Genomic DNA, 17,476 nt, shown 5'->3' on the forward strand with positions numbered 1-17,476 from the left:
GTCCAAGAGGCCTCAGCACAGCCACAGAAATAAACTTTTACATCATGACTTTACCACAGACACAGAATGCATCAAATTTTAAGTTTCCCAAGAAAGAGTTCTCATTTTCTTCACATATTCTGTCTGTGCTTAATCCTGAATTAGCATGAAGGAGAAATATTTACATAAATGCAGCCAGTTACCTAAAATATGGAAAAATCAGGGATTTTCTGGTACTTTTTATTTCTATTGAAAATAACATCTGTGGCCATGTGAAACTTTTGCCGACACTTCTGGCTGGCAAAGAATCTTTAATTTTTGTTCATTGAAGTATCACTGTTCTCATAGTATAGACGGCAATATGCTGCTGTTAAAAATGCATGAGATATAGATCAGTACGTCTATATGAATGACATGGAACCTCTTCTCAAGAAATGTACCTTTGGAGACTTTCTTATTGGTGTGGTCATACAGGCTGGGCATGGCCCTATTCCAGGAAGCTCCATTTACCTAGGCATGTGACAATGGCACTGTCATTGTACCATGTGGCAGCTCTGCTCCCAGGCATATCCCAACAGCTCACTACCCCTGCACTGGGAGCTTACCTCCTCTTTCATAAATTTCTTATCAGGATAATTTTTAGAATCTTACCATCTGACATGAAGAATGATTCACATAAGGATCAAATAGTTCCCTTTAGCTCTGAGATTTTATAGGACTATAATTCTGTTCACTTTTGGAAGACTTTGGAATTTGATAGAAGAATAAAGCTAACCCCACTCATTCTTCAAGGCCCAACTCAAATATCATGTCCTCCCTGACACCACCTCCTCTATCACTGCCTTCTGTAAACTCCTCTAAAAATTATGGTCCCCAGGCTCAGGCAAGGGCAAACTAGGGCTGTCAGGAAAAGGGCTGTTGAGAATGAGAAAGATGCCCCAATAAGTTAAATAGAAAGATATGAAAACCAACAAGGAGTGTGGCCAGCGTTTCAAAGGGCATTCTCCTGGTAAGTACAGTGGTCTCAGCCTTGGGTAGAATGGCCATCACCATGCAGGAAGGTGTGTGGAAGAGGTTATTCTGCTACAGGTTCTAGCTATTATTCCAATGATAGCAGAATCATGGTTGGCGAGGGTAGGCTGAGAACAGCATTGAGCTCCACAGGGACAGGCACTGGTGAGAGAATGCAGATAAGCAGAGTGTGAGACATGGTTAATTGGGCTGGTCTCAGTGACAGTGGAAGTCCCATATGGAAACAAGAGTGTGTGTGTGTGTGTGTGTGTGTGTGTGTGTGTGTCACAGAGGAGAGAGAGAGAGAGGGAGAGAGAAAGAAACAGAGAGAGAAGGATATGGGGCCTGAGTCAAAAACCCAGTTGTGGTGGGGCCCAGTGGCTCATGCCTATAATCCCAGCACTTTGGGAGGCCAAGGCAGGCAAGATTACCTGAGGTCAGGAGTTTGAGACCAGCCTGGCCAACACAGTGAAACTCTGTCTCTACTAAAAATACAAAAATTAGCAGTGTGTGGTGACTTGTGCCTGCAATCCCAGCTACCGAGGAGGCTGAGACAGGAGAATCGTTTGAATCCAGGATGCGGAAGTTACAGTGAGCCAAGATCATGCCACTGGACTCCAGCCTGGGTGACAGAGTGAGACTCTATCTCAAAACAAAACCAAACAGAAAAACAACAGCAAAAAACCCAGTTGTATGAATTCAGGCAGACAATTCCTGGATGAGCTTTTAAGGACCAGGCAATCTAGACACTGGAATAAAACAATAAAACTCATTTGCATGTGTACTTGCTGATAGACTAGGGGTGCTAATGTCTCCCCTGCTCAGCTGTATCTACCCAGGGCTGAAAGTGTAGCAAGTAAAGAGTGAATAATGAAATAATGAATTATTTATATTGAATAATGAATTATTGAATCCTGACGATTACTCAATAAAATGAGGAAGGCAGGAGTGGATTGTCTAATCATTTTACTTTCTGATCATTCTGTGTGTCTAGCTAGAAAATAATGAAATACTAATAAATATATACACATAGAAAATATAGAATTACATGTGTTTTATATAATAAGCTCATTGCATGCAATACACATAAATATTACCCATAATATAGCTTATGTATATTTAGCACAATTCTATATATTGGGAAGTGCTCAATTACTATCTGTTGAATTGAACTTTGGCATACTGAGATTCAAATCATTGTTCTTTCATTTTCCAGCTTCCACTGGATTAATTTGCTAAAAGTAATGAGTCGTTTAAGCCCTTGTCTTTACATAATCCTAAGAGCTGGGTAAAGTAAACCAGTTGTTTTTTAGGGCTATTCTCTGTCCTATAGGGCAAGACAGCAGCCACTGTTTAGAGACTATGCCCAGGACATAGCTCATGGTAGGGCCTGATAACTAGGAGTCATTAAAACAACTGTTAGAGATGGGGTGGCGCGGGGTGGGGAGTTATTCGAAGCAATAGAATGAAATCATAGAATTCGTAACATCTCCAGGCCCAGTCACTGTTGCAACAGGTGACAAGTTCTCACTCTCTCCTTACGGCAATCATGAGATTCCCTAAAATTCCTTTCTAAAAATCTGAAAGTGTTTTCCCTCTTCTGATTCAGCTGTCTTCACACTCTTCCAAACCAGTTACTGATTACACACATAGCATTTCATACATGTATACACATGCACACACACAGTGTAACTTCTAATAGCCTAAAGAAGTATGACTCACAGGTTGAAGCTGGGGAGAAGGAGGCATTTTTTATTTCTCACCTTGAAAAGTAATGTCTCATTGTGTTGTTATAACAGTCTATCTCTTTTCATAACATATTTGAGATTCATGAGATTTAAAATATCACTAGAGTTTAAGCTTTTATTAAAAAATTGGGAAAACAATTCCCGTAAGATGTGAATCTCTAAATAATTGCTACAAGCTTTGTAACAAGGGGCTATTCACTCCTTGCTTATGTGCATTGGGAGGGTCTTCAAAAAACGGTTAAAACAGAAAAGGACGGCTTGCCGTACTCTAATTATTTAAGTGAAAAGAGTTGATCCAGATGACAGACCAACTACCAGACACAGCAGCCAGACGAAGACCCCTTTATGCAGAGCTGCTTTAGTCTCACAAGATAAAGAAAGGAAGGAAATCAGAGAGTTTATTTTAATGATCCTATCCTGTCTTCCATCACTATGTAAACAACCATCCCCCTTTCTGTTCAGATGACATGATTTTCCATAGCCTCATACAGCCACAAATATGAGCCACAGTAAATAGCTGTTGCTGGCAGAAGATAAGGAAGAAAGAAAGTGCCCAAATGAGGTTTATTTATTTTATCTGAGACTGCAACTGTCAGACTGCAAATACCATACACTGTATTCTGGACAGCCCATCAACTTCAAAGAAGAGGTACATGGAGAAGAGTCTGGAATCTTCTCACCACCATTAAGCAAAGCCCCGCCAAGTTAAGCTGAACTTCTCTAGTGTCTGTGAAATGAAACACACACACTGTAGGTTGCAATTTTGCTGACAGGTAGGTGTTGCTAAGAAGGCCATTGCTTTTTAAGGGGGTCAAGAACTGCCAAGGAAGAAAACTAAGTGCACAGTGGACAAAAGCTGAAGTTTGTGTTAACCTTTGGCCAACGGTATTCCTGGTCTTTTGGCATTACCCATTCCAGTATATTTTAAGAAAGAAGACTGTGTTTTCTGACTGTAAATATGAGTGCAGCAGGTTGAACCAGGATACACCAAATATTTTTCTAACTGAGGGAGACCAATGTAGAATTTAGATGCCAACAAGATGACTCAACAGCCATTTGTCTCATATTTACTCATTTAAGGCTGATGGGAGTGGAAAGAAACAGCTGCTGTGAGCTATTTCTATTGGGAGGCAATAAGATACAACATACCATAGGAGATTATTTTAAACCCAAGGTATATTATTGACGCAGGTCTTTTATAGAAACGTCATATTCTGTCAGCTTCTTTGTCAATAATGTAGACGCACAAAGAGGTTTAAACTGGATCTCCTTGGTGAAGTATTTGTTTGTTTGTTTGCTTGCTTGTTTTTTGTCAGCACACTTTACCACTCAACCATAAAGTATTTGTGTGATAAAAAGGAAGAGTTTGGCCGGGCACGGTGGCTCACACCTCTAATCTCAGCACTTTGGCAGGCCAAGGCAGGCAGATCACCTGAGGTCAGGAGCTTGAGACCAGACTGACCGACATAGTGAAACTCCATCTCTACTAAAAATACAAAAATTAGCCGGTCATGGTGGCATGCGCCTGTAAGTCCCAGCTACTCGGGAGGCTGAGGCAGGAGAGTCACTTGAACCTGGGAGGCAGAGGTTGCAGTGAGCCGAGATCATGCCACTGTACTCCAGCCTGGCAAAAAAAAAAAAAAAAAAAAAAAAGAAAAGCAGTATGGAGGTTTCTAAATAAATTAGAAATAGAACACCCATAAACACACACACACACATATGCTGAATAGAATATCATTCAGCCCTGAAAAATAATAAGAACTCACCATTTGCCACAATGTACATGAATCTGGAGGACATTATAAGCCAGACACAGAAAGGAAAATATTTTGCACGATCTTACTTATATGTAGAATATTTTTGAAAATTAAATATGCAGAGAGAACAAAATAGTGACAGGCTTAGAGAAAGGGAGTGGAGAGGAAATGGGGAGATATGGGAGTGGAGAGGAAATGGGGTCAGAGGATAAAAGTAGCAAATATTTAGGATAAACAAACCTAGAAATCTGATGTACAACGTGAGACTATAGGTAACAAAGTTGTAGTATATACGGAATTCATGCTAAATAAGTAAATTTTAGCTGCTCTTGTCACAAAAACAACAAAAAATGGATAACTGTGTTATTATGGCTACAATGATTTGCTTTCCTAAAGTAACTTTTTTTACTATCTATATGTGTTCCATAATATCATGTTGTATATCTTAACTATAAACAAGAAAACTTGCTTTTAAAATAAGAGGCTTGGGGTCTGGATTTATAGTCTGGTTTTCCCCTTGTATTCCTCATCATTATGATGGGTCGTTTTTAATAACTGTATTAGTCTGTTCTCACGCTGCTAATAAAACATACCCAAAACTCAGTCATTTACAAAGGAAAGAGGTTTAGTTGACTCACAGTTCCACATGCCTGGGGAAAATTCACAATCATGATGAAAGGTGAATGAGAAGCAAAGCCATGTCTTACATGGCAGCAGGCAAGAGAATGTGTGCAGGGAAACTCCCCTTTTATAAAACCATCAGTTCTCATAATATTCACTATCACAAGAACAGCATGGAAAAACTCACCTTCATGATTCAATTACCTCTCACCATGTCCCTCCCGTGACATGTGGGAATTATGGCAGCTACAATTCAAGATGAGATTTGAGTGGGGACACAGCCAAACTATATCACTATCCTAGAAACCGAATCTACTATACAGACAAAGAGTTATTTTAATTCAGGCATATGGATCTCAGTCAATACTGGGAAGCAAAAAATTGTTTACAATTGTAACATTTAATGAATCTGAAATTAGAATACAAGGTCAGGAAACTGATTTTTCTCCTAATTTTTAAGCATATGTTTTAGAGGAAAAATGCATTATTTTTTAAAACTTTTTATTATAAATGCAACATATATTTATAGAAAAATTAGATGATATCTGAAAAGTAGAAAAGTAAAACATACATATTTTTTCAGTTTTTTTATGGATAGTTTTTTTCTTATTTGTTTCACATAGCTGAACTTGTCTATTTATGTTTAACAATATTTATCGTTTTCTTCATTACAAAAGCAATAAATTGCCACTGGAGAAATTTGGAAAACACGAAAAACACTAAGGACCAATAAAAGTCAGCTACGGCTCCACACCCACATACAACCACTTAAAATTTTATTTTTGTAGAAAAGCAAACAAAAAAAAGCATGATTTAATAAACATTAAATCATGCAAATCAGAACTGATGAAGACTAACTGGGAAAAACTGTTTCAGATTTCTCTCTCTAGACACAGGTACCCTTACTTGAGAAATACTTTTTCTTTCTCCTTGCTTTTGTCCATCATTCTATATGAGTTCTCTCTGGGTTCTCCTAGCCATAGAGAAGGCATCACTTCTTACCTGTTTCCTGGAACAATCTCTCTTCAGACTGGTCATCACCCTTCTTTGAAATAGTAGCTTTAAATTTAACCTGATTGGAGGCTCTTACAAAGCAATCTCCTTAGCGGTGTTCCCATCTCACCTATGTAGGGTGTCTCTCTCCTCCGTAGAATCACAGCTATGATATGCAAAAGCAGTGCAATCTGGGCAAGTTTCTTACTTCAGCTTCCTCAATCCTAAAGTAGAAACAATAATAGCATGAATTCGTAGCAACGATTACACGAGTCAACATACTCAAGGCTCTTAGAATAGTGCTTGGCATACAGCAAACGCTGGATACATGTTACTGTCATATGGGGTTGTCCTTACCTTCCAAGTGAATTTCTTCTTTTAGCTATTTTATTAATAATTCTGTGATGATATTTTGAAATATTTTTGTGTACTGGAAGACCTTGATGTTGGCATTTGTCTCCAGACTTTTCTTTGGAATCAGAAGGAAAAATCCTGCCTTGGGACCCACAGGGGTCCCATACACCTGGGCCCCACCTTATTTTTCTAACCTTATCTCTTTATCACTGTGGGCCCCCAGTTCCATCGCTGCCTGCTCAGCATGACTTTGTTCTCCAGTAAATCAGAGTTTGCTCCAATCCCAAACTTTCTTTAAACTTCTGCCCTTGCAAATACCTCTAAACACTTTCTGGTGGTGTTGCTGATTGTGGCCGCTACTTTTTATACATAACTCTCTCTTTTTCTTCTACATTTGCCTTTTCTTGTCTCAACTGAACTATAACTTATTGAAGAATATGCTCCTTTCTTCCAAAGCACCTAACACAAGAGGACTGATTTTTGTACATTTTGTTTTTGTTAGTATTTTTTAGAGCCAAATTCACCTTTCATGGAATCTATGAAGATATATATACTGGTAATGTTTGGGATTTAGTGAGGAAGAATTTTCCAGAAAAATTATAATAAAGATAGAAGTGTAAAGAAAGATAATAAACATTAAAAAAATATAAATATCATAAGTTGTCTAACCTACAAAATAAAGCTACCATAGTTTCTTTTCATCCATATTTTACTTGCTGGTTTGATAAATCACTCCAAAGAGCTGCTGCATTCTCCAGGGTTGCTGAGGTCACTACTTTCTAGTTCTGCACTAAAAACTGTGTTCCACGTAGGACAAATACTCTTCAAAGTATCTATTCTTCCTAATAAAATTGATTCATACATCTAATTTAGGTTTATTGAAGACATTTTGGAAAATAGGAAATTATATAAAGAGCAAAGTAAGATGATAATCCTATTTGTTTTACTCTGCTTTTAAGATATGTCATAATGTGAATATTTTCAAAATTAATTATGACATATAGTTATATGTTATCATACTTTTATATAATTATGTCAATTTTAACGTTTTTATATTATATAGATTATACTCATATAGATGGTCATAGTTTTACCATTTCCCTGTTATTGAATATTTTGTTTATTGTTTTTTCTATTATAAAGAATCCTGTGAAAAATGAGACTTTACATGTGCCTGTTTCTGAAAATATCAACATTTCCTCAACACAGATTCTACAAAATGTAATTACTGGGATCAAGGTACAAGTATTTAAACTGAAACTCTTGATGAAAATTTCTTTTTCCAGATTGCCTTCAGAGAGCCTACTACCACCGCATGCCGGCCACACTTTCAGAACATAAGTATTTTTAAAATCTTTTCAAACTTTAGATGTGAAAAAGAGAACATTATTGTTTTTATTCAGATTATTTGACTGATGATAGTCACGGATATTTTCAAAAGCATGTGACCTTTTCTGTGAATTATTTCTTCAGGTATTTTACCCATGTTTCTACAGTAATGTAAGCATTTTAAAAAATATAGCAAAGATAGTAATTATTTGCCGTATTATTGAGTAAATATTTTCCATTTTGATTTCACAATTAATTTGATTCACGTTGTGTTGTAAAATACAAAGTATATATTTTAAATGCAATAAAATATACCCATCAAACATATGCATTCATGAGCTTTGACAAATGTGTAAATTCATGTAACCATCACCCTAATTAAAATATAGAACTTTTCCATCACTACGTATTTTTTCTTAGCACCCTTTGCAGTCAGTTTCCCTCTATTCCCAGCCTCCAAATCACCGATTTGCTTTCTGTCACTCAAGACCTTAAATAGAGCCCGGCGCCGTGGCTCAGGCCTGTAATCCCAGCACTCCGGGAGGCCGAGGCAGGCAGATCACGAGGTCAAGAAATTGAGACCATCCTGGTCAACATAGTGAAATCCCGTCTCTACCAAAACTACGAAAATTAGCCGGACGTGGTGGCATGCGTTTGTAATCCCAGCTAACTCGGGAGGCTGAAGCGGGAGAATCACTTAAACCCGGAAGGCAGAGGTTGCAGTGAGCTGAGATGGCACTACTGCACTCCAGCCTGGTGACAGAGCGAGGCTCCGTCTCAAAAAAAGAAAAAGAAAAAGACCAATAATACTAAACCCTAAATATACAGTCAACCCTTGAACAACTCAGAGGTTAGCAACACCCATCCCACAGTAAATAATCCATGTATAACTTTCAACTGCCCCCAAATTTAATTACTAACAGCCTACAGTTGGCTAGAAACCTTACCAATAACAGTTAAGACTCAACTAACACATATTTTGTATGTTATGTGTATTAAGTACTGTATTCTTACAATTAAGTAAGCTAGAGAAAAGAAAATATTATAAAAATCATAAAGAAGAGAAAAAATAAAGGAGAAAATTGATGCGTTTCCAGCATCAATAGTGGCACTTTGTGTGGGTCCCGTGGTGTTACTCAAGGTTTACAGTATTGCACTAAACACCATGAAGAATACTTGAATACCACAGGATGTCACTTTTACTGTGATATGCAATTTACTGGAGAGAGAGCTTGCTCACACAGAAATGATTAGCATCGCATGCTGTTTAAAGCAGATACAACACTTAAGCTCACCACAATAGCAACAGGAGGTGGCCACAAAATCGTTGCAGTATTATAGTACATCCTACAAGTTAATTTTAAGCATTTATGATTTACCGTTGCATCTTTATGTTTGTTTATATTTCTCTGAACTACAGATGGTGCCAGATACAATCTATAAGTGTTTGTATGCTAAGTTTGGAGAAATTTTAAGATTGATAATAGATTTGTTTATATTTTATAGTAGCAAACAATAAAATAGACTAACATTTACATATATTTAATGAATTCAGGACGTACCTAACATGTTTGTAGTTTTTCTTGATATTTCTAGGCTGTGTACTTTGTGAGTTTTGTTCAAATTGTCATACATCTACAAAAGAATTTTCCAATATATTTATTTTTTAAAAAATCTCTATATAAATGGACTCAGTTCAAATCCATGTTGTGAAAGGGTCAACTGTACTATTTTTTCCTATACATGCATACTTATAATAAAGCATAATTTATAAATTGGACACAGTAAGAGAGTATCAAAAATAATTAATAATAAATTTAAATAATTGTAATAATATACTATTTGAATATATTCAAAATTTATTTGAATATATTCAAATTATTTTGAATATATTCAAAAGTTATTTGAATGTGGTCTCTCACTGTCTCTCAAAATATCTTATTATACTGTACTCAGTATATTATTTTCAGACTGCTGTTGGCCTCAGGTAACTGAAACTGAGGAAAGTGAAACCATGGATCTGCAGAGACTACTGTAAAAAGAATACAGTATACTAAGTATTTTTAAAAGAAGGCATATGGTATCGTGGAAACTTTAAGTGTATTTGACTCAATCGAGATGTTCAGTAGGCCTTTCATGCATCTCTAGACAAGCTCCTCTCCCATTCCTCCCAGTAGGAATTTCAAATTTTTCTCCTCTTTCCTGAAGCATTTTAGTCTACTACCAACCTCCTCATTTTCCGTAGAGTTTCTCCACAGACTTCTTTTTTTTTTTCAGTCAGCATTCCAAACATATATAACCAATAACACAGTCAAAGTTCTTTTTTTTTGAGACTAAGTCTCTCTCTGTCACCCAGGCTGCAGTGCAGTGGCACTCACAGCAGCCTCTGCCTCCCCGGTTCAAACGATTCTCCTGTCTCAGCCTCCTGAGTAACTGGGGTTACAGGCGTGCAGACTATTTTTTGTATTTTTCATAGAGACACCCTGTTGGCCAGGCTGGTCTCGAACTCCTGTCCTCAAGTGATCCACCCGCCTCAGCTTCCCAGTGTTCTGGGATTACAGGCTTGAGCCACAGTGCCTGGCCTTTTTTTTTTTTTTTTTAATTTGTAGTCACTTCATTAACCTGACTGCACAAATATAAGCAGCATATAACCAGAAAGTTGCAACTAAACACAGATGACACATGAAAATTTCTGTTCGCAAGTCACATATGCAAGTACATGAATTAGAAGTTTAAGTGTAGAATTATGGCCAAACTATTTTTTAAAAAGCAGAAATGTAAAATTACCTCTTGAAAATATGAGCGATGGTGTAGCCCTCTCAAAAATCAAATCTTCCTACAGGATCTCCACTGACTTTTAACAATTTGTTTTTTTCTAAGAAGTCTTCCCTCAACCTAGCATTCCGTTGACTGATAACATTATCTTTATCTCGGAGATGTAAAATCTTGTTTAGGTTGTATATATGTGAGGATCTTTTAAAATTACTTTCTCTTAGAATATGATGATCTCTTTCAAACTGCTTATCAGCAAAGAAGTTTTTCTTCAATTGTATCATTGATTATTTCAACTCATCTAAGGTCATTTTACTATCGTCAGTGTTAATACCTGTAATTCTTAGGCTATTCTGTTTTCTCCATCCTCCGTAGTCATCAGGTTTACCCTCACTTTTATCTTTTTTTTTTTTTTTTTTTGCCAGTTTTTTCTTTCTTCCATGAGCTTTTCTCGTGTTTGTCCTGCTCATCATTGATTTATCCAGATCAGAAACTCCTCATATATCCGTGTAACAAAATTACACTTGTATTTTAAGTGACCTGGATGAGATTGGAGACTATCATTCTAAGTGAAGTAATTCAGGAATGGAAAAGCAAACATCGTAACTTCTCACTGATATGTGAGAGCTAAGCTATGAGAACACAAAGACATAAGAATGATACAATGGACTTTGGGGACTTGGAAGAGTGGGAGGGGGATGAGGGACAAAAGACTATAAATATGGTGCAGCGTATACTGCTCAGATGGTGGTTGCACCAAAATCATACAAATCACCACTAAGGAACTTACTCATGTAACCAAATACCACCTGTACCACAATAACTTATGGAAAAATAAAATGTTTTAAAAATTACACTTGTAGGCCGGGCGCGGTGGCTCACGCCTGTAATCCCAGCACTTTGGGAGGCCGAGGCGGGTGGATCACGAGGTCAAGAGATCGAGACCATCCTGGTCAACATGGTGAAACCCCATCTCTACTAAAAATACAAAAAATTAGCTGGGCATGGTGGCACGTGCCTGCAATCCCAGCTACTCAGGAGGTTGAGGCAGGAGAATTGCCTGAACCCAGGAGGCGGAGGTTGCGGTGAGCCGAGATCGCGCCATTGCACTCCAGCCTGGGTAGCAAGAGTGAAACTCCGTCTCAAAAAAAAAAAAAAAAAAATTACACTTGTATCCCATAAACTCATATGAACAAAATTTAAAAAAAATTAAAAACTTCTCCAATGTTTATTTTACTCTCTACTGTTTCTGCTATGCATTTTAATATAGATATCTTTGTTTTCTTTGTATATTTCACCTCCTTTCCTTTTCATCTAATTTTGGGTTTTTTTTCCCTATTGTGTTACTTCTTTCTCTCAGGTATCATTTCCCTAGAATCTTTGCTCCTATTTTATAAAAAGCCTATTATATTATTGTAAATTTTTTTGTCAAAATTTCATTTTGCCTGCTATCTAAAATATATTTCAAAAGTGGGTTCCTCCTATGAGTGTTTAGAATAATGTAACTTTTCCCTTCCTGCATATTTATTGATCCCATGGTTTCTGATATTGGGACTGTTGTCTTATTTTGTTTATACTAATTATGAAAGAAGCAAAGATCTATTCAGAAGTGGTGTTTGGCAACAAATCTCTGCAAATTGCTCTTGGCTTTTCTCACTGCCCATTTGGCTGTTAGTTCAATCCTGTGTTCAGATTAATTGCTGGGTCAAGGAGGGAGGATGGGAATGAGAGCATAATATGTTTTATATATTGGACCCCATTTCCAAGCATGCACTCATTTGCTTTAACTTTTCTGACTTGAAATGGAATTCTCTCTAATCCCTAGTGGCTAATTCTTTATCTCTCTAAACCTAAATTCCCCAGTGTTTTCACTTATCAGAAATCAGGGCTTGTCCTATCTCCACCTTGCTCTGTTCACTAATCAGTCCACTTCCAAAATTGTTTTATTATGGAGACATAACTCCCACAATGCAATGTTTACTGCTTTGTGAAAAAAGAAGATAAAGATGTTATATGTTCATAGTTTTCTGTCTGGTAGCAGCCTATCTATCCCAATGGGGTAGTAAGAAGTATTAAGAAAAATGTTCTTGGCACTCTTATAAAAAAAAATAGTTTACCATAATATTTGGGTTTACTCTTAGTGTCTCAGTTTTATTTCATTGATTTATAGCACTATCCTTATGCCAATACCATACTGTCTTGATGACTAACTTTTTAGTGAGTTTGAAATCAGGAAGTGTGAGTACTCTAATTTTACTGTTCTTTTTCAAGATTATTTTGGTTATTCAGAGTCCCTTTTATTTCCATGTGGATTTAGGATCCACTTGTCAATTTCTTCACAAAATACAGCTGGTGTTTTGGTAGAGTGAGTGTGTTGAATCTGTAGGTCACTTTGGGTAGTATTGCCATCTTAACAATATTAAGTCTTCCAATCCAAGAACATGGAATTTCTACTTATTTAGATCTTCTTTAATTTCTTTCAAAGATATTTTATAGATTTTAGTGTACAAATCTTGCAATTCTTTAGCTAAATTTGTTCCTTATATTCTTTATGATGCAGTTTGAAATAGAATATTTCAAGACTGTATATTGCTGGTGTCTAGAAATATAGTTGATGTTTGCATATTGATTTTAAATCCAGAAACCCTGAGGAACTTATTAGATCTCATAAATATGTGTGTGTGTGTGTGTGTGTGTGTGTGTGTCTGTGTGTGTGTATGACTTAGTATTTTCTGTATACAAGATTATGTCACCTAAATAAAGATCATTTTACTTCTTTTTTTTTCCTTCTAAAAAAAAAAAAAAAAAAAGAAAAAGAAAAATGTTCTAACTCCCACACATAGGACTAAGCATTAGAGGAGAAGCTGATGGATTTTCTTGTTCATAATAGTTTAATCAAGATTTGAATTGAGGTCTGTTTGATTACATTGTCCAAGTTAATATGGTAGATGCTGCTTTTTGAAGCCAATACATCGCCTTAAAAAGATAGAGTCAGAAAACTTTTTTGTCTCATTTATACTACCAGGCACACAAAAGAGGACACTTCCTTAGCCCTCAAAGATACAAACATCCACTCATAAAATAACACAGTCAGGTGGGTGCAGTGGTGCACACCTATAGTCCCAGCTACTCAGGTGGCTGGGGCAGGAGAATCAGGTGAGTGTAGGAGTTTGAGACCATTCCGGGAAACATAGGGAGACCCTGTCTCTTAACATAAAAAAATAGCAACACGACTTGTGTTCTAAATTCTATAGTAGCAATAAGGTAAAGGATAAAGCTTTCCAATACAAGTATTAGACAGCTGTTCCTGTAATACAATAAACTCCTGTTTATATAGAACACTAAAAGAAATGGAGTATTTGACGTAAACAAGAACTGCAGGACATTAGGTGTGGTCTGATTCAAGCCGAGACAGCAGGAGTATCACTCCCTTTGGTCTGGATACTGAAGTCCTGTTAATTCAGCCCCAGATGAAATTATTCTCTCTTGGCAGGCTCAACACACTAGTGACTCGTGTTGGGCTGGCAGTCAGCTGAAATCACTAATCCCTCTCACACGTGCAGCTGTTCAGCTACGTCTCCCCCATCCTGGCTTGTGCAGCTCTTCTTAGAGCCTGAATACTGTGCCTTCATAGTCCCCAGAATAACTTAATTTACTAGTAGGGAAGATCCATACATAAGTTTGAATTGTTATTAATTTGCCCTTTAAGGCTACAGGACTAAATACAAAAGAAAGAGATGCAAAGAATTAGGAATAATGTCACTTTTTTCCCCAAACTCTCACATCTAATAAATCAACAATTTTCTTCTGTCCTCCTCCTGAATGGAGAAGAGATCCCACAAATTCTCTGCATTTATGTTATCTCTGGAAAGGTCCCAGTGAGGAACTTGAGGGAATTCTTAAACAAAAGGCACAGAGGGGCCGGGCATGGTGGCTCGCGCCTATAATCCCAGCACTTTTGGAAGCCAAGGTAGGTGGCTCACCTGAGGCTAGAAGTTTGAGACCAGCCTGGCCAACACAGTGAAATCCCATCTCTACTAAAAACACAAAAATTAGCCGGGCATGGTGGCAGGTGCTTGTAATCCTAGCTACTCAGCAGGCTGAGGCAGGAGAATCTCTTGAACCCAGCAGGTGGAGGTTGGAGTGAGCTGAGATGGCACCCCTGTACTCCAGCCTGGGCAACAGAGCAAGACTCCATCTTAACAACAACAAAAAAAAGGTACAGAGGGACTACAGGTCCCTTAGGATGATCACCTATTTCACCTCAGACTTTACTCCAAATGTTGGTATGTTCCACTGGGAAAGGTGGCTTCCTCCTTCAAAATGACTGGTCCACACTAAAAAGAAACGAACATTTTCTGAACATTGCTGTATTTATTTAGGTTTAGGGATTTTATGTGCCTTATTTTATCATTGCAACAACTTTGTAAGTTATATATTATATATTTTTTCTTTTATTGTGACTGAACCAGATTTACAGAAAGAATAAGGATATTATCCCAGGTTACACAGAAAGTAAATAAGAGAACCAGGATTTAAGCCTCACATTGTCTGAATTTAAGGCCTAATCTATTCAATGTACCTCACAGATACTGCTTGTCAAAGTACAGAAAGCAACCAACCCTAGGAGAAAAGCTCTAGGGTTTAAAAATTAAGCAAAAAACTACCCTCGGGGGAAGATAAAAAGGTAGTATAGTTACTTTGGTCTTAGTTTCCAAAGCAATGCCAAACTCATAATAGGTACTCAATAAATTATTGCAAAGTAATAAATGGCCAGACAATGGTCAGATATTTTCAGTGTTGCTCATTAAACCTGTAACATTCAATTAATCAGCATGAATTTATTAAGCTCTTCTATGTGTGCAATACCTTGTGGGGTATCATTAGATATGCAATAAATTAAGACAATCTAATTTTGGCAAAACTTAATATACATAACCAACACTCTCCAATTTTATCAAGTACAAAAACGCTTGATACCAACTGTTGACGTTATATATTTGGAAATAGAATGCTCTAGGAGATTTTGCGTGGAGGTATCACGGAGCACATAATTCTCATATGATGTCATCCTTGAAGAATTCATAGAAGGTTAGTGCCTTCCAGGGGAGGAAAGAATCATAAGGAAGGAGACCATAAGTATAGAATGTTTTCAGGAAAGGAAGAAAAAGGGATATAGGAGTAGTAGGGCATTATTGTAATGGTTCTAGTAATGTTGGCTGCTGTCATAAATAAGTTCAAAATTTATAATCCATGGAAAATCTTACAGAGAAGCTCTTTAGAACTAGCTCCAGTCATGCAAAACAACATTTCCACTCTCCTTCCATTGACCAGAACTCAAATATGTGATCACACCTCACTGCAAAAGAAGGTGCCCATCTGTGTCCCCAGGAGACGAGGAAGTGTTTCTGGTGAGTACCTAATCAGTCTCCAACAGAAATGAACTGATTTGACAAAAAAACTGAAAGACACAGAGCTGAAGGTCAAGAGACCTGCTCTCTTTCTGATCTCTTTGCACTTGCATTTTCTTAATTGCAAAATGGAGCTAATGACCCTTGCTAGCACACTCATAGGGATGTTGTTAGGAGGCCCAAAAGAGATTATGAATATATAATTTCTTGGAAACTTTGAATGGTTTCTGATCATTTGTGTGATACGGAGTTGGTTTCTCCTACACTAGGAAACTGCTATACTTTAGCTATATAAAAAGAATGGAGAGTACAAAATAAGTTCAAGGATCAATTTGAGCAAGAAAGTTGAACTGGTAAAAACAAATAAAAATAAAAATAAGTTACTATCCTTTCAAAACTAATTATTGATACAAAAATGTCACCTATGATTTAGGCAAATTTTTTGTCTAATATTTAGTACCACATAGTACTAATATAATAGTACCACATTTTTCTTAGTACTCAGAAAATACATACCTAGGTCATACTTACGAAAGGGAATTCTGGCAGTGAGCATGTAGGACAAAAGGAAGACAGAGCAGAACAGGAAGAGGCACTGCGGCAGGCTGGAGCATGCTATTTACCTTACGCCAGTACATTTTGTACATTATGGTATTTAATTATGAAAAAAAATATGAGATGGCCGGGTGAGGTGGCTCAACCTGTAATACCAGCACTTTGGGAGCCAAGGTGGGTAAGTTAAGAGTTCAAGACCAACCTGGCCAACATGGTAAAACCCTGACTCTACTAAAAATACAAAAAATTAGCTGGGCGTGGTGGCACATGCCTGTAATTCCAGTTACTTGGGAGGCTGAGGCAGGAGAATCACTTGAACATAGTAGGCAGAGATTGCAGTGAGCTGAAGTCATGCCACTGCCCTCCAGCTGGTACAACAGAGCAAGATTCCATCTCAAAACAAAACAAAAATGAAAAAAATCATGAGGTATTTATTTCGTAAAGTAGAAAGTAAAAGTTCATAGAAAATATGTCAGTTGGATAATAGTTCATTGCCAGTGGTTAGCAGAAGGAGTTTGAACCTGAATCAAATTCCAAATTCATTCGTTTCCCCCTACTCCTCATTTCTGCCATTAATTAGTAAGGTAGGGGAACTTTGGAAGAATTAACCTTTCTTGATTGCAAGTTTCTTTAGTAGAATCAGATTCAGAATCCTAGAGCATACAGGGCCATTAGAAACCAGCTGTAGTCAAATGTCCTACTCTAACAGACGAGAAAACAAGGAACAGAAAGGGGAGGTGCCTTGCCCAGGATCAGAGAGTATTTTAATGGCAGAGCCAGACCTAGAAAAACCCAGATCTCCTGATTTATGGTCCATTACAAAAATTTTGACTGGGAAACTGTTTTTTTAAATAGTGGCTTTGCTATAAAGTCACACACTGGTCACAGATATACACATCTAAAAATTTCTCCAGATTCATGTCTCTGCTGTGGGTTTTTGAGACAG

Source organism: Sapajus apella, unplaced genomic scaffold (assembly GCF_009761245.1).
Source record: "Sapajus apella isolate SASKATOON/1434 unplaced genomic scaffold, GSC_monkey_1.0 scaffold3, whole genome shotgun sequence".
Lineage (NCBI taxonomy): Eukaryota > Metazoa > Chordata > Mammalia > Primates > Cebidae > Sapajus > Sapajus apella.